The sequence below is a fragment of the Lontra canadensis genome, unplaced genomic scaffold (genome assembly GCF_010015895.1).
Source record: "Lontra canadensis isolate GAN:19392208 unplaced genomic scaffold, GSC_riverotter_1.0 scaffold1, whole genome shotgun sequence".
Taxonomy (NCBI): Eukaryota; Metazoa; Chordata; class Mammalia; order Carnivora; family Mustelidae; genus Lontra; species Lontra canadensis.
Window position 1 is genome coordinate 112,623,856 of NW_022630995.1, and position 24,535 is coordinate 112,648,390.

The following is a 24,535-nucleotide window of genomic DNA, read 5'->3' on the forward strand; positions in this document are numbered from 1 at the left end:
GACACTCAGACACCCCGATCCTTCTGTGACCCTGCGGGACCTGAGGCCACACTGGCCCCGCGTGGGCTTCACCCCAGTTAAGCCTCTGGAGCGATGTCCCTCAGCGGAACAGACTTTTAAAAGTCCCGATTTTGTGCTCCGTTGCTCCGCCGCTTGCCGGGAGCCGGCCCCTCCCCCCGGGGTCTGTCTTCCCGTCCCTTTGGATTCACTTCTCCGCCAGTCCTACCTTTCAGCAAGTGGTTGATTTTCTGTTTCTAGAATTGCTGTTCTTCTTCTCTTCGATCTCCCATTGGATTTGTAGGTGTTTGCAATCTTTAGATAAGCTATCTAGCTGATCTCCCGCAACCTGAAGTAGTCTCAGCTGCTACTTCTCCGCCATCTTGACTCCCCTGAATGGATTTTAATCACCCGGTGTACACTAGTAATTCCTAGTTTCTCTTACCTAAAACTAATATCAGCACTGAGCAGATAAATGAGGGCCTCATTCATGACTGCTGACTCTATCCCTACGCCAGAAGGAATAATATCACAACTGTGATAACTACTAGCAGTACTTACTATTCTTTCCCAGTGGGCAACTTCTCATTGCTAGGGTTTCCATATGCTGATATGATCTTTAATTAAGTGAACTGGGAAATTAGATGAGTCAATGATGCCAAATAGGAACAGTAAATAATGCCAAATTTCTCCAGGAATAGGATTTGATGCAATTTCAATAGCAGCATAATAGATGTACAAGAAATAGAAGTTTACCACTGGAAATAAAGAAGTTGGGACGGAGGTAGAAAATATTTTCTTTGAGAAGCTGTAGTAAAAGATGATGGATTAAATGGTGAATACCCAGGAATGAAAATGAGAACATTTTCCCACTCTCCTATTAAGATGAAGGATGGACTATTGGCAACCTTCAGTAGTGGGCCTCAGCATGGCTTGAGATCAAAGCACTTGATTGAGGACTTGGCAGAGATAAGATTCTGGTATTGGTTTTATAGAACTACATATAGCCAAGGCTTTGGCAGTTTGAGAAACAAGGTGTTTGAACCCTCAACACCATGAGTAACACAGGTAAACATGTGATATTTTTAAAACATAAAAGTATTCAGCATTGCACAGTGGCAGTATCATAGCCAATGAGGTTTATCTGAGACACAATTATTGCTAATTGAAAAAGAAAAGTATTTCTTTTCTGTGTGTAGTATCTCATGTAATATCTTACATTATTGACATCTGTTAAAATATTTCTATGATTTTTTGTTTTGTTTTATTTGGAATTCTTGGTAGGCCGTATGTTAGCAATATTTCAGTAAACGACCATAGGTATAAAGTCTATTCCATTCTTTCTCTGGAACTAAGCAAATTTTAGCTATTCAGGTAATCAGTAGCTCTTCATTCATTACCAATTTAAGTTTGAAACTAGGCTTTGGTATAGTGGCTTTGGTGATAATTTTTGTTGTTAAATTTGTTGGTGGTCATAAATCCTTTAAAGAGTTGTTTAAACAGTACCTACTGATTTTGGCCCAGGAAAATGCACATGCATACACACACATCATTTTTGGCATATAATTTCAAAAGGACTAGAGACCTTTTAACACCGATCCATGAACCTAAGGAAGACTTCAAAATTTTAGTTTCTTCTATAGGAAAGCTGAAGTCCATGATGTTTTAGTTGTGATTGGGGAGTGGCATCCCTATATATCTTTGTCAAGAGGTGATTTATCCCCTTTGGTATCACTCCCTAGGTCTCCTGAGTTTCCCAGGACACTTGCACTTAACATATCAGTGAACTTGGTTTGGATTGCTTCTCTTTATCTGTCAACCCTGAGTTCTGAATATCTCAGACACAACACTTTCCTTACTCCAAACATCTATGGTCTATACCTCAGTGATTCCTCTTTGCTCACTTACTGTTGATTTTATCATTCCTGGGACAGAAAAAACCTGGTTACATCACTTTTTGTTTTGATGATCAGTTGTTTGCTCTATTCCTGAGTTGTAATTTTTATTTCTCTGGCAGGATGGTCTAGACCCTTTTAAGAGTAGATGTTAGTAAGTATATACTAATTTCTTTTTTGAAATATGGAAGGAGCCTCATATGAGGGGAAGCAGGACATCCCAAAATATTTTAGGGTTTAGTAGATTATTAAAAAATCTAGCAATTGTGTATGGATATATTAATAAGCTATCTAATATGGTTGTGCAGGATTTTTAATGCATAGAGTAAATTCACATTTATGACTATGTATTATAGATTACCCTGAAGTGTTTTCTGCTAAGTCATGCAAGTTTATTTTGTCTGGTCAGCCAGATTTATACATTTTAAAGCCAGTATTTTAAACCATACATGTAACAATGGGAGAATAAACATTTAATAAATGCTTTCTCATTGACTAAAATGCAATACTATACATTTAACATAATATTTAGTCTCATTAACTTGTACTCATAGTCAGTAATAACTGCAATAAACCAAGGACACTTCACAAAATTCCAAACAGATATTTTCAGGTTGTTAAAAAAAAAAAAAAACCCCAGAAAACAAAAACAATTAACAAAATCCTGATTATTATATTTGGTTTTTATTTTTCCTTTAACAACGAAGGTTAATCTTTAGCATATCATATATTTCATAGTATCTTGGATCTATTCATATTATTAATTTATTCCTTTTTATTTTTATGTTCTTTTAAGTGGCATAAAACATGAACCAAGAGTAGTGCCTGGTTGGCTTAGTGGGTTGAGCCTCTGACTCTTGATTTTGGCTCAGGTATAGATCTCAAGGTTCATTCTGAGAATGAACCCCGTGTCAGGCTTTGCACTCAGCTGGGAATCTGTCTGAGTTTCTCTCTCTCTTTCACTCTCTCTCTCCATCTCGCTTTACTCCTCTCTCTGCTTATGCATGCACACATACATGTTCTCTCTCTTTCTCTAAAAACAAAAACAAAAAACAAAACACAAACCATGATTTGCATTTATTGTGAAACAAAATCCCGAGCTTTCTATGATATTTGCTGAATGAAAACATTTTAAAATTTTTACTGGAAATGTTTACCTGCTTTTAATTTAATTTACAAAAATTATTTATATTTAGTATTATGAAAGCTGCTTATCATGAACAGTTGTAGTAAATCTACACGAAGATAATAGAGAGAAGTGGGTTTGAATCTTAACTTTGTCTCTCAAATAATGAGAACTATTTGGCTTGTCATTTAAAAAATCCAACTGAAACTGATTCAAGCAAGAATATAAAAAAATAAAAATGGAGGAGGCATTTGTTAGCAGTCAAACTTTAGTTACAGCTCAATCTAGGAGTTCAAATATTTAAATATTTTTCCCCCCCTGTGGTAGCTTACTTTTTCATCATTGGTTCAAATTCTCTGGCTTTGTTTTCATTAGACAATAACTAATAGGTCCTGCATTCATTTTTGTGTTCACTGGGATTAGGAAGAATATATTTTCTTGGTAGATCAAGTAAAAGTTAGACTATTCTTTCAGTGGTCACAAACTCTTTTTTTTTTTTTTAATGTCTAGGAAACTGAATGATAACCAGAAGAGAGTGGCATGATATAGTCCATGTGCTGAATGGGAAAAATATGCGACTAAGAAGACTTTATCCAGTAAGGCTATCATTCAGAATAGAAGGAGAATACAGGGTTTCCTAGACAAACAAAAACCAAAGGATTTTGTGAACACTAAACCAGCCCTGCAAGAAGTATTAAAGGGAACTCTTTGGGTGGTGGTGGTGGGGGGGGGGGAACCCAAACTCAACAAAAACTAGAAAGGAACAGAAACATTACCAGAAACACCAAATTTACAGGTAACAGAATAGCACTAAATTCATACCTATCAATAATCACTCTGAATGTAAATGGACTAAATGTTTCAATCAAAAGACATAAAGAGTGTCAGAATGGATTAAAAAACAACAACAAAAACAAAACAAGACCCATCTAGATGCTGCCTACAAGAGACTCATTTTGGGTCTAAAGATACCTGCCAATTGAACGTGAGAGGATGAAACCATCTATCATGCTAATGGATGCCAAAAGAAAGCTGTAGTACCAGCACTTATACCAGACAAACTAGATTTTAAACCAAATACAGTAGCAAGAGATGAAGAAGATTATGTCATAATTAAGGAGGCTATGTCCATCAAGAAGATCTTACAATTGTAAATATTTATGCCCCCAACTTTGGAGTACCTGGATATATAAATCAATTAATAACAAACATAAAGAAACCAATTGATAATAATGCAATAATACTGGAGGACTCTAACATTCCACTTACAGCAACAGACAGATCATCTAAGCAGAAAATCAACAAGAAAACAATGGCTTTGAATAACACAGTGGACCAGATGAATTTAACAGATATATTTGGAACATTTCATCCTTAAGCAATAGAATATACATTCCTTTCAAGTGCATAGGAAACAGTCTCCAGATTAGATCACATACTGTGTCATAAGTACCCCCCTCAACAAGTACAAAATGGTTGAGATCCTACCATGCACCTTTTCAGACAACAACACTATGAAACTTGAAGTCAAGTACAAGAAAAAATTTAGAAAGGTAATAAATACATGGAGATTATAGAACATCCTACTAAAGAATAAATGGGTTAACAAGGAAACTAAGGAAGAATAAAAAAATACATGGAAGCAAATGACAATGAAAACATGACAGTCCAAAACCTTTGGGATGCAGCAAAGGTGGTCTTAAAAGGGAATTATACTGCAATACAAGCCTACCTCAAGCAGCAAGAAAAGTCTCAAATACACAACCCAACTTCACACCTAAATGAGCTGGAAAAGGAACAGCAAATAAAGCCTGAAGCCAGCAGAAGAAGGGAAATAATAAAGATTAAAGCAGAAATAAACAATATAACAACAAACAAAAACCAGTAGAATAAACCGATGAAATTAAGAGCTGGTTAATGAAACAATGAAAGTGATAAACCCCTAAATAGACTTACTAAAAAGAAAGAGAAAGGACCCAGATAAATAAAATCATGAATGAGATAGGATAGATCATAACCAATACCACTGAAAAACAAAGGATTATAAGATAATATTAAGAAAAATTATATGCCAATAACCTGGGCAATCTGGAAGAAATAGATAAATTCCTAGAAACTACAAACTACCAAAATGAAATAGGAAGAAAGAGAAAATTTGAACAAACCCATACCCAGCAAAGAAATTGAATTAGTAATAAAAAAATCTCCCAACAAACAAAAAGCCCAGATCCAGATGGCTTCCCAGGGAAATTTTACCAGACATTTAAGGAAAAGTTAATAACTATTATCAAACTTCAAAAATAGAAATGTAAGAAAAATTTCCTAACTCATTCTAAGAAGCCAGCATTACCTTATTCTGAAGAAAAGATTCATGGCAGCTGTACTCTCAGTTTTGAAAGGGCAAAAACACTTTATTGATATTATAAAAATCTAAAACAGAAGAGGCAAATCCATGCATAGATGAGGGCAAAAGTAAGCAGTAAAGGAGAGTAAAGAGCACTTAACAACATCTAACCTCATTAGCGGGGGAAGCCCTGTGGAGACATCCAGGCTAGAGTTCTGACTGAAAGATCTGGGCAAGAATCCTCCCTTCAGGTGAGACAACTGACCATCCCCATATAGGCCATATTTATAGGGCAAATGACAGGGTCTGAAATTAAACATTGGTTTGCCTTCATGCAGATCAGAGTGCACTACATTCCTATGTTATCAAATCTTTACATATTCAAGGAGCCTGGGCTAGGTGTGTTTGCCTACCCTCCCAGATTCCATTCTGTGGGGCAGCCCAGACTGGAGCCAGAGAAAATGTAAGGCAAAATTTATTGCTTTTGGTGTCTAGACCAGAAGGGCCAATACTGACCGGAGGCCAGCTAATGTCAACTAATCAGGCTCCCAAAGTCACTTATGCAGCACAAGTCTCACAAACAACATTCTTTAACCTGCCTGATATGTGCAGGTTGGGGTAGTTGGTCATGCAGAGCAAATCACAGAAACCTTCATCCAAACAACATATACCTTGATTCAAAATCAAAGACACCCCTCCCCTGCCCGCAAAAGAGAATTACAGGGCAACATCCCTGATGAACATGAATGCAAAAATTCTCAACAAGGTACTGGTAAATCAAATCCTACAGTTCATTGAAAGAATTATTCACTGCCGTCAAGCTGCAGGGGTGGCTCAGGATTTGTGAATCATCAACATGATACACCATATTAATAAAGGAAAGGATAAGAACAATATGATCCTGTCAATAGATGCAGAAAAAGAATTTGACAAAATACAGAATCCAATCTTTTTATTTCATTTATTCATTTGAGAGAGAGGGAGAGCTAGAGTGAGCAAAAGAGAGCACATGAATGGGAGTGGGTGCTGATGGAGAGGGTGAAGCAGACTCCCCACTGAGCAGGGACCATAATGCAGGGGTCAATCCCAGGACCCTGGGATCATAACCTGTGCTGAAGGCAGATGTTTAACTGACTGAGCCACCCAAGTGCCCCTCTTTTATTTTTTTAATATTTATTTAGGAGCCTGATGCATGGTTCAGTATCAAGACTCTGAGATCAGGACCTGAGCCAAAACCAAGAGCTGGACATTGAACTGATGAGCCACCCAGGTGCCCCTAAAGCATCCACTCTTGATAAAACCCCTCAACAAAGTAGGTGTGGATAGAGCATACCTCAACACCATAAAAGTCATATACAAAAGACCTATAGCTAATATCAACCTCAATGGGGAAGAACTGAGAGATTTTCCTCTATTGTCAGGAATAACACAGGGATATACACTTTCACCATTACTATTTAACATAGTACTGCAAGTCTTAGCCTCATCAATCAAGCAACAAAAAGAAAATAAAGGTCATTCAAATAGGCAAGGAAGAAGTCAAACTTCCAGTGTTTGTAGATGATATGATACTCCACCTAGAAAGCCCCAAATCTCTACCAATAGATAGCTAGAACTAATATATGAATTCAACAAAGTTATAGGATATGAAATCAATGTACAGAAATCTATTGCATTTCTGTACATGAATAATGAAGCAGAAAAAAAGATCAAGGAATTGATCCCATTTGCAATTGTGCCCCAAACAGTAAGATACTTAGGAATAAACCTAACCTAAGAGGTAAGAGATCCATACTCTGAAAACTATAGAACACCTGTGAAAGATACTGAAAAGGATGGAAAGAATTGGTAAAACATTCCATGCTCATGAATTGGAAGAACATTGTTAAAATGTCTAAACTACCCTAAGCAATCTACACATTTAATCCAATCCCTTCCCTACCAAAATACCACCAGCATTTTTCACAGAGCTAGAACAAATAATTCTAAAATTTTTATGGAACCACAAAAGACCCCAAATAGCCAAAGCAATCTAGGAAAAGCAAAATAAAGCTGGAGGCATCATGATTCCAGACCTCAAGCTATATTGCAAAACTGTAATCATCAATAAAATATGGTACTGGCACAAAAACAGACCTATAAATAAATGGATTAGAATAGAAAACCCAAAAGGGGACCCATAAATGTATAGTGAACTAATATTTCTCTAAGCAGGAAAGAATACCCAGAGGTAAAAAAGCAGTCTCTTCGACATACGGTGCTGGGAAAACTGGAGAGCAACATGACGAAGATTGAAACTGGACCACTTACTTACACCATACACAAAAGTAAATTCAAAATGGATGAAATACCTAAATGTGAGACAAGAAACCATCAAAATCCTAGACAAGAACACAGGCAGCAAACACTTTGATTTCAGCCACAGCAACTTCTTACCAGACATGTCTCTGGAGGCAAGGGCAAGAAGCACAAATGAACTATTAGGACCCAATCAAGATAAAAATTGTCTGCACAGAAAAGGAAATAATCAAAGAAACTAAAAGGCAGACTTTGGAATGGGAGAAGACATTTGCAAATGATGTATCTGTTAAAGGGCTAGTGTCCAAGATCTATAAAGAACTTATCAAACTCAACACCCAGTAAACAAATAATCCAGGTAAGAAATGGGCAGAAGGCATGAACAGACATTTTTTTCAAAGAAGATGTCCAGACGGCTATTGTACACATTAAAAGATGTTCAAAATGACTCATCTTCTGGGAAATGCAAACCAAAACCATGATGAGATGTCACCTCACACCCATCAGAATGCTTAAAATTAACTCAGGAAACAGCAGATATTGGCGAGGGTCTCAGAGAAAGGGGAACACTCTTACACTGTTGGTGGGAATGCAAACTGGTGCAGCCACTCTGGAAAACAGTATTTATGTTCCTCAAAAAGTTAAAAATAGAACCACCCTATGATTCATCAATTGCAGTGCTAGGTATTTGCCCAAAGGTTACAAAAATACAGATTTGAAGGGGTACATGTACTTTGATGTTTATAGCAGCATTATCAACAATAGCTAAACTATGGAAAGAGCCTAAGTGTCCATGGACAGAGGAATAAAGAAGTGGTGTATATATATATCAGCCATCAAAAAGAATGAAATCTTGCCATTTGCAATGACATGGTTGGAACTTGAGTGTATTATGCTTAAGTGAACGAAGTCAGTCAGAACAAGGCAAATACCATATGATTTCACTCATATGTGGAATTTAGGAAACAAAACAGATAAACATAGGGGAAAGAAAAGAAAAGAGAGAGAGTGAAGCAAGCCATAAGAGGCTTTTAATGATAGAGAACAAATTGAGGGTTGATGAAGGAAGGTGGGTGGCAGATGGGCTAAATGAGTGATGGTTATTAAGGAGGGCACTTGTTATGATGAACAATGGGTATTATACATAAATGATGAATCACTAAATTCTACTTCTGATGCCAATATTATGCCATACATTAATTAGAATTTAAATAAAAATTTGTAGGGGCACCTGGGTGGCTCAGTGGGTTAAAGCCTCTGCCTTCGGCTCAGGTCATGATCCCAGGTTCCTGGGATCGAGCCCCACATCGGGCTCTCTGCTCAGTGGGAAGCCTGCTTCTCCCTCTCTCTCTCTGCCTGCCTCTCTGCCTACTTGTGATCTCTGTCTGTCAAATAAATAAATAAAATTAAAAAAATAATTTGTAAAAAAAAAAAAAAAAGAAATACTCTGATTGGTCACACCCAGCTCACTCCCCCAAACTGAGAGAGGTGGGAGTCAGCTGTATTTAAAGCCCATGGAACTGAGGAATTGAACATGGGAAGCCACAGTGGCTAGAAAAACATTGCTTTATAGTTCTCAAAAAAAAAAAAAAAGTAAGAATGATGCAGAACTGGCTTTGGGCCAACATATACACACTACCAACCATTTACTATGTGTGACTTTGGGCAAGTTATTTAATTATTCATTTAATTATTATTTAATTAATAATTTATTTCAATAATTAATAATTTAACAATTAATTATTAATAATTAAATTCAAGTTATTGAGTTCTTTTAGTTTCAATCTATCAAATAGAAATAATAATACATATCTTTTAGAATTTTTGACTATTGAATGAGCTATTATATATGTAATATATATATATATATATGGCATAATGATTAACATATAATAAATTCCCAATTAATATTAGCTTTCTCTATTTATGTGTACTTTCCCAAACTGCCTGCTCTCTATGTCAAATGTCAATGTATCATGCAGTTTTATTTTATACAAAACATAAAAATCTCTTAGAATCTGGATGAGCCTATTAGAATAACCCTGCTTCTTTTCTTCTTTCCTTCATTTTCCTTCCTTTTCCTTCCTTTCTTCATTCATTTTCTTTCCTTCCTTCCTTTTCTTCTCCATACTATTTCTGTAATATCTGCAACTATTACATTAATTGTTGAGAGCAAACAGGATAAATTACAACTGTTTATGAAAAGATTGGAAACCTAAAACAGTCTGAACATAGAGTTAAGTGTTAGTAATTGTGAACAAGCACATTTAGAATAATTTCCATAATTTGAACAAATACTATATCAATGTTTTCTAAATGAATAATTTCTTATTTTAATACGATATTATTTGTACCTATCCTAGGTCAGTTTCTGGTAGTTTACATTATACTTGGCTTAAAATGTTCACTGAGAAATGACCTAAATTAAATCAGTAATTCTTTCTGTGCCACTGCTATTAGGCTCAATTACTTGAGGACAGAGAATTAGTATTAGCGCTAACAATAGTTACTTATATAACATTACATCTTAATGAGGTTGAAGTGTTAACATTGGCCAAAGTTATGCCATGAAACTAGTACACATTAATTGAAAAACTATATTACAATCACACCTCAAATCAAATAGTCCAGACTCCTTGACAAGGGCATAATTCAAAAGTGAAGCCTCATGGCATCAACTGAGGACACCACAAATGAACCTTGAAAATTTTCACAGACTCATTAATTCTTTAACACAATATGTGAAAATTAGTTGGAACTTCAGATAGATTTTAACAAAATATTGTCCATGCTATATGAAATTTACTATGAAGAGAAAGATATAAAGACATAAACCATAAAAAAAAGATTTTAAAAAGATAATCTTTGCTTACAACAGTTAAGCTTATTCAGTTTTAATTGCATAAAATAATGTAACTTGAATTTGAGCAAAATGTCTACCAATTGAGGTTAATTTTTTCCTGGATATTTTGAATGTATATTTTAGCAACTTGTTTCTTCACATTATGCATGTATTTTAAGGTAATGCTTTAATACATTACAAAAACACAGTTTTTAAGTAAAGTGAAATTCATTTGTTAAAATATTATAAAACTTGAAAACCCTGACTTTGTAAAGTACAGAAATACTTGTTTTTAAATAAAAATATATCTTAATTCCAAATCAAATACCATTTTGTTATACCCTTTCTGCCATAATCTGTAGGAGAATGAGCTATCACTCTTATTTTTAAAAAGGTTTGCAATCTCAGGTATTTAAAACAACAATTCCGTGATGGTTCTGTTGGTATTTATTGATAGCATTACAGGTGGGAGTGTGTTTTGAGGTGTAGGTGGGGCTCCTTAGGACCTCCTTTGTCTGTGATTGGCAAATCTGTCTCTGTCCTCTCTATTATTTTTCAAGGAACTTCTACTTTGGGGGATTTATACCACCTAATTTGATATCCTGTATTTCTTCTTTTTCTCATTTTTTTCTTGGTTTTTATTTTTAAATTCTATATTCTAGCATATTTCCTTGCTTTTGTCTTCCAAACCTTCTACTGATTTAAAAAAAAAAAAACCCTATTCTGGAAATTTTGTTTTAAAAATGTAAGATCAGAGGACACTTGGGTGGTTCAGTTGGCTAAGCATCTGCCTTCAGCTCAGGTCAGTGACCTTTGAGTCCTAGGATTGAGTCCCACACTGGGCTCCCTGTTTAATGGGGAGTCTCTTTGTTCTTCTCCCTCTGCCCTTCCCCTCTGTTTGTGCTCCCTCTCTCTCTCAAATAAATAAAATCTTTTCTTCAAAGATTTTATTTATTTATTTGACAGACAGAGATCACAAGTAGGCAGAGAGGCAGGCAGAGAGAGAGAGGGGTAAGCAGGCTCCCTGCTGAGCAGAGAGCCTGATGTGGGGCTCCATCCTAGGACCCTGGGATTATGACCAGAGCTGAAGGCAGAGGCTTTAACCCACTGAGCCATGCAGGTGCCCTGAAATAAAATCTTCTAAAAAATAAAAATGTAAGATCAGAATAGCCAAGTTAATTTGGAAGAACAAACTTACTGTGTTGGTAGTATCAGATATTAATACCTAACAGTAAGTTACAATAATGAATATTGTGTGATACCAATACAAGAGTAGACCAGTAAATCAGGACTGAGGGTCCACGAAGAGACCTACAAACATACATGGTCATTGATTTATGACAAGGTAGTATTTCAGTGTGATGGAAAGAAGATATGTTCTTATTTACTAAAAACTATTGCGGAAAATATTATTTATGTGAAAAAATCTTGATCCTACTTGATATTGTATTGCAGATAAAAATGTGATAAATAAAATTGTAATGTTTCTACAAGAAAACAATGAAAAATATCTTAATGATATTAGGCTATGTAAAGATTTTTAAGAACACTCAAAAAAGGGGCACCTGGTGGCCCATTTGGTTAAGCATCTTCCTTGGGAGCAGGTCATGATCCTGAGGTCCTGGGATAGAGTCCCATGTCTGGCTCCCTGCTCAGCAGGGAGTCTGCTTCTCCCTTGGCCCCTCCCCTCTCTCCACTCAAATAAATGAATAAATAAAATCTTAAAAAAAATAAAGAATACAAAAATTCCAAACAAGAGAAAATTGGTGAACTAATTAACATTAAATGTCATTAAAAGTGAAAATTCAAGTCACCCCTTTGGAGAAGATATTTGTCATCTTATTATTTGATGAAGAACTCATATCCTGTATATTTAGAGATAAAATTCCTACAAATCACTAAGAAAAAGAGAAAGTTCAAAAGAAAAATGACAAATAACTGTACCAGACACTTTATAAGCAGCCATCAAAATGACTAATAAACATATTGACTTATGCTAAATTCATTAATCATTAAGGAGATATAAGTTAAGGTCCCAGTTTAATACTTCCATGCACCTATTAGAATTTCATAACAAAACAGAGAAACAAACAAAAGCAAAAAAAACTGACACTAAGTTTTTGCGGAGCAAACTGTTGGTGGAGCAAACTGTTGGTGAAATTGTTAAGTTATTAGAATCATTTTGGGAAGCAACCTTGCAGTATCTCTTAAGTTGAACATTTGCATGTGCTTTGAAGCAGCAAATCTCCCAAGTATAAATGCTACAGAAATGTATGTATATGTACAATCAAAGACAAGCATAATGATGTACATAGTAGCATATGTACATATAAAATATACTGTTTTATAATGGACCCAAACTGAGAACAAGTCAGAGGTGTAGAATTAATAAACTGTGATATATTCATACAAGGAATTATTATTCAGCAATGAAAATTAACAAAATGGCAACTGAGCAACATAATATGAAATAATCACAAAAAAGATTGAACAAGAGAAGTCAATCACATAGTTTTTACTGTATAAATATATGGAAAATAAAAAAAATCATAGGCAGAACTGATCAGTATAGTAGTATTTGCTGGGAAGAGAGAGATACTAGAAAGGAGGATGATAGGAGCTTCTGTGGTGCTGATAATATTCTATCTCTTGATTTTTGTATCATTACAGGGAGGTATTCACTTTGGTAAAATCACTGAGCTGTATAATTTTTGATTAGAGCACTATTTTGTATGTATACTATATTTCTTTAAAATATTATATGAATTTCTAAGACATCTTTATAATTTTTTTTGTTTTTCATGTGAGCCTCTTCTTGTTTTATAGATATACTGTCTTCTTGATCCCTCATGATAAGTGAAATTTTAAGATATTTAAAACTCTCATATGTTCCTAGGATTTTGTTTCCTTTAGCTTTTTCTATCTATTTACCTCTAACATTTTTTTTTCCTGCAGTCTATATTGGATATGTGTTGATTCATGGCTTCTATTCTTATTTAATTGAATAATTATTTAGTAATTGTTCAGTTCCTAATGAATTATTCCCAATGAATTAGTGGGAAGCATTATAATGTACCTAGTGTACATAGGAAGGCTTATTTACCTGCAAAGATTGGATTAGGGCAAGTAAATAATTAACATACTATTATGTTGGCATTTCCTTAAGAAGATGATTAGCAAAGCTTTCCTTTGAAATACTTGGATTCCTCTGTTTCTCCTTCCTAAAATAGGAAATTTATTTTGAAAATAACGATGTTTTTGCATTTGTCCAAGATTAATGCTTAGACACTAGCTGTTTCCTTCCACTGCTGATAATAAGTTTTGGTTACGTATCTAGGTACAGGGCCTTTAGGCAAGAGACTCTTGAATACTATTACAGTCAATACTCCAACTGTAGTCCTACATCTTAAGTTTGCATCCCAGCCTTCCTAGAATCTTTCCAGAATTTTTATTAGAAGAGTGGTTCTCACTTTTGTTATAACCACCTTGTACTCATTCTGATTTACAAAATCGTCAGTTTGCTTCTTAGTCACTACAGTTCCATTCAAATGCCCTTTCCAGGAAATACTTGAAATTCTTCACCTTTTAGTGATCTTTCATTGTTATGGGCTCATACTTCTAATATCCTCTCACTATCATCTTTATAGCATTGTTGGAAGGAGAGTATAAATGTATGGACTTATTTTATAACCTTGAATCACAAGGCAGATAAATACATGTTTAAAAACACGTGTGTCTGTCATAATTGAAAGAGCATTGTAATTAGTCAAAGATAAACTTGGATTTAAGTTTCACTATAGCTTTATATCAAATAGTTGATTCTGACCAAGTATCTAACAGTTCGGAGCTTAATTTGTTAATCTAAAGTATGGAGATCTATGGGGCGCCTGGGCGGCTAGTGGGTTAAGCCGCTGCTTTCGGCTCAGGTCATGATCACAGGGTCCTGGAATCGAGCCCCCCATCGGGCTCTCTGCTCAGCAGAGAGCCTGCTTCCTCCTCTCTCTCTGCCTGCTTCTCTGCCTACTTGTGATCTCTCTGTTAAATAAATACAATCTTTAAAAATAAAATAAAATATGGAGATCTAAAACATGTTAATCTAACACATGAAACAATGCAAAAACTGAAATGCTGTAGAGCTGTGAATGACTTATTATTTTGTATTTATTGAAAATAATGAATATCATCTTATTAAGCAAAAATATAAAAAGCATTGTATTATATAATTTAAAAAATCTTGGCTCATATTCAATGTAGTAGTAATTGATGAGTCATACAGATTTTATTCTCGCTAATACTAATTATAATAGTGAATTTATTCTATCCATACCATAATATTTTCCTAAAGCAATCAAGAAAACATAATAAATTATAGTCTCCCTATTTCTGTTCAACTTATGCAAATATCTTTACATATTGGATAGCTCGAGATTAAAATTAGCGCATTATTTCTTTAACTGAGAAGATTGTCAGTATGAGAACCAAAAATATGCACACATTTAATACATGAATAGTGTGGGAGCTTTGTACTATGCTAACTTAGCTAAAATGGAACTATGTTTCCAAGAATTCTGTTCCCTGTGTAATTCTAGATTAGTATTGCCCACAGGAGAAATATCTGTACAGTTTGAAAAGCAGAAGGGAAACAACAGCCATGTGGAGACTTGGCAGGTTAGTGTTGGATTAGGCACTGCAAACTTGAGTAGTCACTTCTTTGCTTAAAATACTTAGTGAGTTCCCATGCATTTAAAATATCTTTTATAAAGATATTTTTATCTTTAAAATCTTTTATGAAATCTTTTATAAATCTTTTTATAAAGATTATAGCATACGTACATATAAAACAAAATCTTTTATAAAGATTATTAAGATGGTAAAATGGATTCTACTATCTACATCTAAAATCTTGTTTTGAATTTCTCTTCCAATCAATCATTATACTCAGAACAACCTATACTTAATTTAGTTCTTTGTGCAACCCAAGCATTTTGTCAACACATGTTCTGCAGTCACATAGCTTATGGCATTTCTGCTTGGAAAAGTTTTATCCCGTTTTTGTCAGTCAGTCTTACTCCTGTAAATTCTTCAAGACTCAACTCTGGCCTCCTACTCTAAGCCAGTTTCTATTCCCTTGTTATACAATGTATAGTTTCCATTTATGGCAATTAACACAATTGTAATCAGGAAAAATTGTGTAATATTTTGTTTTATATCTTCTTCCTCCTTAGAAAGTCAAATTGACCTGGAACTGTATTCCATAGCAATATCTTCATAAGATTTGTCATATAGGCAAATAAATAAAGAGTTCAAGTCTACTCAGAATAGACATACTTGTTAAAAGTAAAAAAATACATAGTATTTCCCATAGTGTTACATTTTATGAAAACGCTGGGAAAATGGGTCTGTTTTTCTTACACACACACACACACACACACACCATACCCTAAGCTCTGATAACAACTAAAATATAAGAAAAAATCTGGGTTTCTATACCACAGACCTAAAACACAAAAATCATAATGAGGAAGAGAAAGTTTTAAAAACAAATATGCTAATATTTCCAAAGGAAAATAAATAAAACAATAGCAAAAGATCATGTCATAATGGATTTTTTAGTTCATATTTTATATGATTTTATAGTAGCTTGCATAAACTCCATAACACTGACAAGTTAATTAACTTCAGGTTATATATTCGTTGTATTGTTATTTAGGTAGGGATAGCTTGTTAACTAAAATTAAATAAATATAGCCTGTTACCAAGTATCAGTTATGAAAAAAAAATGCAAAATACCTATTGAGCATACAAACTTTGTTTTTAAGAACTGTCTTTATCTTTGAATATTTATTACAATTTTTAAATTCAATAATCCAATACTCAAGTAATCTGTGTTGGTGGATCTCAAGCAATATCTTACAAAAAACACATTGTATTTCCATTATAATTTAGCTTATACTACATGACTTAAACTTCATAGAAAATATGAATATAAAGAAGGATGGTAATATATTTTCTTATTTCCAATATTTTATAACAAATTAAAAATGCTATGACTACCATATTGGGGAGACTAGTATATCAGTGTTGGCAATGCAATAATTTATAATTTCTAGTTGATAAACTAAAATATCATGAGCTAAGAAAAATGGATTATTTTCAAATGCACTGCTTTATAATAGTGACAAAATTGTCTTTCTCAGTGAAAATGCACCAAAATCCTTCAAAATCAAATGAGAGAAATTCTTGTAAACACTATCTTTGTATTGCTTACATAAACAGTGTAGAGTCTATAAAATATTTATATAGTACAATCTACTTGATTATTCTTTCTATAATACCCCTCTTTATTAATTAGGGCATTATTATGGCACAGATTCAGCACAATGAATTTCAGTGACTGAGTGATTGAATGTATCTTTATGACTCACTTGTAGGAAATATTGCATGAAAGTAATTGTTTGACAACGAAGAGACTTTGAGGTGATCTAATGGATGGTAATGTATATGCATTGGATGAGTTTGATTAGCATTTTTATTGATCAAGAATGTTGGGGGGCGCCTGGGTGACTCAGTGGGTTAAAGCCTCTGCCTTCAGCTCAGATCATGATCCCAGGATCCTGGGATCGAGCCCCACATCGGGCTCTCTGCTAAGCAGGGAGCCTTCTTCCCTTCCTCTCTCTCTGCCTCTCTCTCTGCCTACTTGTGATCTCTCTTTCTCTGTCAAATAAATAAATGAAATCTTTAAAAAAAAATAAAAAGAATGTTGGAATTTAGTAACTGGCTTAACAACATTGATTCCACTAAAATTTACTAATAAATATTGTTATTCTAAAATGTCATTAGTAAGTTGTGATACCATATATATACCTTTAATTCAGCCACTCATTCAATAAATAAATTGAGCCCCTACCATTTATTAGATTCAGTTTTAAGTCCTGGAAATACAATGTTGAATAAGACTATTAAGTTCTCTTTCACAAATGCTTCCAATCTAATACCATACAGACAGAAAGGATAAAGAATAATGTAAGAAAAGTGAAAGAGATAAACATAGATAAAAGGAAATACAGTCTTGGGACATGGTTCTAAAATCTGCCACAAAACCTCATTTTTTCTTCAATTTTGGCACATTATGTAGTATTTTTATTAACATATAAGGTATTATTTGTTTCATAGTATTTATAATTTAAATTCAATTAACCAACATATAATACATCATTACTTTCAGACATAGAGTTCAGTAATTCCTCAGTTGCATATAACACCCAATGCTCATCACATCACATGCCCTCCTTAATGCCCATAACTAATTACCTCAATCTCCTCACACACCTCTCCTCTAGCAACTCTCAGTTTGTTTCCTGTAGTTAAGAGTCTTTCATGGTTTTTCTTCCTCTCTTATGACTTCCCATTCAGTTTTCCCTCCCTTCCTCTATGATACTCTGTACTGTTTCTCATAGTCCACATGTGAGTGAAACCATATTGTCCTTCTCAGATTGATTTATTTCACTCAGCATAACACCCTCCAGTGCCATTCACATCAATGTAATACTCATCCTTTCTGATGGCTAAATAATGTTCCGTTGTATACAGGAGCCATATCTTCTTTATCCATTCATCTTTTGATGGACATCTTGGCTCTTTCTACAGTTTGGCTATTTTGGACATTGCTGATATAAACACTGAGGTACAGGTACCCCTTCAGATCACTAAATTTGTATCTTTGAGGTAAATACCTAGTGTGCAATTATTGGGTCATAGGATAGCTGTACTTTATTTTCTTGAGGAACCTCAATACCTTTTCCAGAGTGGCTGTACCAGCTTGCATTCCCACCAACAGTGTAAGAGGGTTCCACTTTCTCTGCATATTTGCCAACATTTGTTGTTTCCTGTTTTGTTAATTTTAGCCACTCTGACTGGTATGAGGTGGTATCTCATTGTGATTTTGATTTGTATTTCTTTGATGCCAAGTGATGTGGACCATCTTTTCATGTGTCTGTTGGCCATTTGTATGTCTTTTTTGGAGAAATATCTGCTCATGTCTTCTTCCTGTTTCTTGACTGGATTATTATTTTTTGGGGGGGGTGTTGAGCTTCATAAGTTCTTTATAGATCTTGGATACATGTCCTTTATCTGACATGTCATTTGCAAATATCTTCCCCCATTCATAGTTGCCTTTTAGTTTTGTTAACTATTTCCTTTGCATGCAGAAGCTCTTTATCTTGATGAAGTCCAGAAGTTCATTTGTGGTTCTCTTTTCCTTGCCTCCAGAGGTGTGTCTAGCAAGAAGTTGCTGTGGTCTAGGTCAAAGAGGTTGTTGCCTGTATTCTACTCTAGGATTTTAATGGATTCCTGTCTCACATTTATGTCTTTCATCCACTTTGAGCTTATCTTTGTGTATGGTGTAAGAATATGGCTCAATTTCATTCTTCAACATGTGGTTGTCAATTTTCTCAACACCATTTGCTGAAGAGACTGTCCTTTTTTCATTGGATTTTCTTTCCTGCTTTGTCGAACATTTGTTGATCATAGAGCTGAGGGTCCATTTCTGTGTTCTCTATTCTATTCCATTGATCTATGTGTCTGTTTTTGTGCCAGAACATACCATCTTGATGATTACAGCTTTGTAATAGAGCTTGAGGTCTGGCATTGTGATGTCACCAGCTCGAGTTTTCTTTCTCAACATTCCTCTGGCTACTCTGGGACTTTTCTGGTTCCATACAAATTTTAAGATTATTTGTTCCAGCTCTGTGAAAATGTCAAAGATATTTTGGTAGGGATTACTTTGAATGTGTAGGTGCTTTGGGTAGCATAGAGATTTTAAAATATTTATTTTTCAATCATGAGCATGGAATGTTCTTCCCTTTCTTTTTGTCTTCCTCAATTTCTTTCTAAGTGTTATATACTTTTTAGAATACAGATCCTTTGTCTCTTTGATTAGGTTTATTCCTAGTTATCTTAAGCTTTTCGGTGCATTTGTAAATGAGATCAGTTCCTTAATTTCTCTGTCTTCTATCTCATTGTTAGTGTATAGAAATGTAACTAATTTCTGTGCATTGATTTTATATCTTGCCACGTTGTTGAATTTCTGTATGAGTTCTAGCAATTTTGGGGTGGAGTTTTTTTGCAGTTTCCACATAAAGTATCATGTTATCTGCAAAGAGTGAGAGAATTCTTTTTTTGCCAATTTGGATGTCTTTTACTTCTTTTGTTGTCTGATTGCTGAGGCTAGGACTTCTAGTACTACTTTGAGCAATGGTGGTGAGAGTGTGCATCCTTGTCATGTTCTTGACCTTAGGGGAAAAGCTCTCAGTTTTTTTCCCATTGAGAATGATATTTGCTGTGGGTTTTTTGTGGAGGGCTTTTATGATATTGAGGTATGTCCCCTCTATCCCTACACTGTGGAAAATTTTAATTAAGAAAAGATGCTATATGTGATCAAATGCCATTTCTACATCAATTGAAATGATCATATGGTTCTTGACCTTTCTTTTATTAATCTGATGCATCACAATGATTGATTTTCAATTGTTGAACCACCCTTGCAGTGAAGGAATAAATTCCACTTGGTCATGATGGCTAATCCTTCTAATGTACTGTTGGATCCTTTTGACTAGTATCTTGGTGAGAATTTTTGCATCCATGTTCATCAGGAATATTGGTCTGTAATTCTTTTTGGTGGGAGTCTCTGTCCGGTTTTGGGATCAAGGTAATGCTGTTCTCAGAAGAATGAGTTCAGAAGTTTCCCTTCCATTTCTGTTTTTTGAAACAGTTTCAGAAAAATAGGTACTATTCTTCTTTAAATATTTGGTAGAATTCCCTGGGAAGCCATCTGGCGCTGGACTCTTGTTTGTTGGGAGATTTGGATTACTGCTTCAGTTCCCTTGCTAGTTATGGGTCTGTTCAGATTTTCTATTTCTTCTTGTTTCAGTTTTGGTAATTTATAAGTTTCTAGGAATGCATCAATTTCTTCCAGATTGCTTAATTTGTTGGCATATATTTGCTCATAATATGTTCTTAAAATTGTTTGTATTCCTTTGGCATTTGTTGTGATCTCTCCTCTTTCATTCATGATTTTTTTAATTTGGGTCTCTCTCTCTCTTTTGATAAATCTGGCTAGGGGTTTATTGATCTTATTAATTATTTCAAAGAACTGGCTTCTAGTTTCATTGATTGGTTCTACTATTCTTTTGGTTTCTATTTCTTTTCTCTCTCTCTCTCTCTCTCTCTCTCTTTTTTTTTTTTTTTTTTTTGGTCTTATCTTCATTATTTCTTTCTCCTGCTTGGTTTTGGTATTATTTGCTGTTCTTTTTCCAGCTCCTTTAGGAGGAAGGTCGGCTTGTGTATTTGAGACTTCTCATTTCTTGAGAAATGCTTGCATTGCTATGTTCTTCCCTCTTAGGAATACCTATGCTGTATCCCAAAGATCTTGAACAGTTGTATTTTCATTTTCATTTGTTTCCATGTTGTAAAAAATTCTTCTCTAATTTCCTTGTTGATCCATTCATTCTTGAGTAGGATGCTCTTTAACCTCCTAATATTTGAGTTCCTTCCAAATTTCTTCTTGTGATTGAGTTCCAGTTTCAAAGTATTGTGACCTGAAAATATGCCAGGAATAATCCCAATCTTTTGGTATTGTTCAAAACTTGATTTGTGACCCAGTAGGTTTTCTATTCTGGGGAATGTGCCATGTGCACTTGAGAAGACTGTGTATTCTGTTACTTTGGGATGGGATGCTCCATATATATCTGTGAAGACTGTCTGTTCCAGTGTATCATTCAAAGTCCTTATTTCTTTGTTGATCTCCTGCTTAGATGATCTGTCCATTGCACTGAGTGGGGTGTTAAAGTCCCTTACTTTATTGTATTATTATCAGTGTGTTTCTTTGATTTTTATTATTAATTGGTTTATGTAATTAGCTGCTCCCAAGTTAGGAGTGTAAGTATTTTGTTAGGTCCTGTTGGATAGACACTTTATGTATGATATAGTGTCACTCTTATCACTTACTATAGTCTTTGGTTTAAAATCTAGTTTGTCTGATACAACTATTTCTACCCCACCTTTCTTTTGATGTCCATTAGCATGATAAATGGTTCTCCATCCCCTCATTTTCAATCTGGAGGTGACTTGAGCCGAAAATAACTCTCTTGTAGGCATGTTGATGGGTCTTATTTTTTGTTTTTTGTTTTTGTGTTTATCCAATCTAATAAACTGTGTCCTTTGATCAGAGCATTTAGTCATTTACATTCAGAGTAACTATTGAAAGATATGAATTTAGTGCCATTATATTAGCTGTAGAGTCCCTGTTTCTGTATATTTTCTCTCTTTCTTTCTGGTCTATGTTACTTTGAAGCTCTTTCTTCACTTGCAGGACCCCCTTTAATATTTCTTGTAGGGGTGGTTTAGGGATCACAAATTCTTTTAGTTTCATTTTGTGCTTGAAACTCTTTATCTCTCCTTCCATTCTTCATGACAGCCTTGCTAGATAAGGTATTCTTGGCTGCATGTTTTTCTCATTAATAACCTGAACACATTATGTGCCCTTTTTGGTCTGCCAGGTCAGTGAGGATAGATCTTCTGCCAGTCTTATATACCCACCCTTGTATGTTAAGCACTTCTTGTCTTGAGCTGCTTTCAGGATTTTCTCTTTATCTCTGAAATTTGCAAACTTCACTATTAATGTTGGGATGTTGATCTAATTTTACTAATTTTGGGGGAGTTCTCTATACCTCCTGGACTTGAATGCCCGTTTCCTTTCTCAGATTAGGGAAGTTTTCAGCTATGATTTGCTCAAATATAACTTCTGCCCCCCTTCTTTCTCTGGGAATCCAATACTTCTATTATTGTTTTGCTTTATGGTATTGCTGATTCTTTGAAGCTTCATTTCATGGTCCATTAGTTGTTTTTCTCTCTTTTCTTTACCTTTCTTTCTTTCCATCATTTTGTTTTCCATGTCAGTAGCTTTCTCTTTTGCCTCATTTACCCTAATTGTTAGAGCATCCATTTTAGACTGCATCTCAGTTAAACCCTTTCAGTTTCCACTTGATTAGATTTTATATCTACACTAAAAGATTCTCTAATGTCTTTTACACATCTTTTCAAGCCCTTCTAGTAACTTTTTAAATGTTATTCTGAATTCTAGCTCTGAGGTATTACTTATATCCATATTGATTATCTCTATAGCAGAGAGTATTACCTCTGGTTCTTTCTTTTGCTGTGAATTTCTCCTTCTAGTGATTTTGTCCAGAGAAGAAAAAATGAACAAGAGAAGAAAATAAAAAATATCCACCATGACCCTGGCAAAATACACACTAGACAAATCTGATGAAGTCAGTTACCAAAAAAGAAAAGAAAAAAAAAATAAAAGGGAAAAAGGGAGAGAATATAATTGCACAGCTGGATAAAACAGTGATCCACTTGGCCCTGTGTGTTTTGGTCTGTTTGTTAGAAGACACTAAATCCCAAAATTGTAAAGAAAGAAAAACTTGTATATATATACAAAAATAAAATTGAGTATAGTGAAAGGAAGCAAAAAATGAAAAATATATCTGTAAAATGTCAATGCAAAAACGATAATTAAAAAAGGACTTAAAAGTTTAAGAGTTGATAGAATAAGAAACAAGTTGAAAAGGAAAAAGAAGAGAATAAAAAGAAAATTTTAAACTGAAAAACTAAGATTCATGAGAGTAAAACCTCAGATCCTATACTATTTTCCCACAGTGCAGGAGTTTCTCAGTTCTGTGTAATCCAAAAACTTGTTATTCAACTGATGTTCCTGCTGCTCTTCAGGGAGAGGGGCCTATTGCACTTATTCTCAGGTGTTTTTGCCTGGGAAGAATTTCACCACCCCTTGCCAGAGTAGCAGCCTCAGTATAAACTTCGTTGGATTGTTCTATGTGGTTTTTGTTCCCTGAAGGTTTTTTGGGTTGCTTTAGAGGATGGGAAAAAATAAATAGTAAAAATGGTGGTGCCCTGATCTCCAAACCTGAGGCCCAATGATGGTGGTTCCCACTCTTCAGTGCCCCCTCAGGAAAAAGCAGTCCTGTACCTTTGTGTGCACCAAACTCTGTAGACCCCTGCAGGGCACACCTGTACCAGTCCTCTCAGGGGAGAAAGGGTGATGTCCTGTGGCCTGGGGCTTGCTGGGCCCCTGCTCATGGAGTAATTGTCAGATCCTTTCTGTACCTGCACTGCTCCCTCTGAGGGAATGAGCAGGGTTCTCCCAAAGGCTGTTGCTTGCTTCCAGGTCCCCTGTTTGGAGAGTGATTGCCACGTCATGGTGAGGCTTATGGTTTATGGCAATACCTAGCTGAAAGATCACTCCAGGGCTTACTAATTATAGTCTGCTTCCTCACTCCTACTTCTTCACTCTGCTGCACTCAGGTATCCCTATTCTTTCTATGACCCTGGGATCCTAAGACCACACTGTCTTACCGAGGACTCCGCCCTGCTTTGCCACCTGAGCACCTTTCAGGCAGGGAGGTCCCTAATAGAAGCAGACTTCTAAAAGTTCTGATTTTGATATATCATTTTCATATAGCCACTGCGATATCATTTGCTGGTAGCTGGCTTATGGAGTCTCCCTCCCTCTGCTATATATCTGACACAACCCCTCAGATTGATTCACTACTCTGCACCTCCTACCTTGCAGAGAGTGGTCGCTTTTCTAATTGTAGAATTGTAGCAATTCTTTTCTTAGATCCCAGGTTGAACCCACAGGTGTTTAGCATGATTTCATAGATAACTAGCTGAATTCAGGGGACCAAATGAAACACGGATTCCCTAATCTTCCACCAACTTCCCTCTTTCTGAAACATTTTATAACTTCAAATGCGATTTCATTATGTTCACATTTTATATTTACAGTTGGCCCTTGAACAGCATGAGTTTGAAATATGTGGGTTCACTTATATGCTTTTTTATATAGTTCAGCACTGTAAATGTATTTTCTCTTATGATTTTCTTAACATTTTCTTTTCTCTATGTTACTTAATAATAGGAATATAGTAAGTAATATAAAGTAATAAATAGTTCAT

The 24,535-nt window shown here is 35.0% G+C and overlaps 1 non-coding gene across 1 annotated transcript; it reads left to right on the forward strand.

Annotated features, from left to right (window-relative positions):
• The first annotated feature begins 1,101 nt into the window (after window positions 1–1,101).
• Window positions 1,102–1,239, forward strand: LOC116871511. Its single transcript, XR_004383414.1, has one exon. It is a non-coding gene; the product is annotated as a U4 spliceosomal RNA (small nuclear RNA).
• Window positions 1,240–24,535: the final 23,296 nt, after the last annotated feature.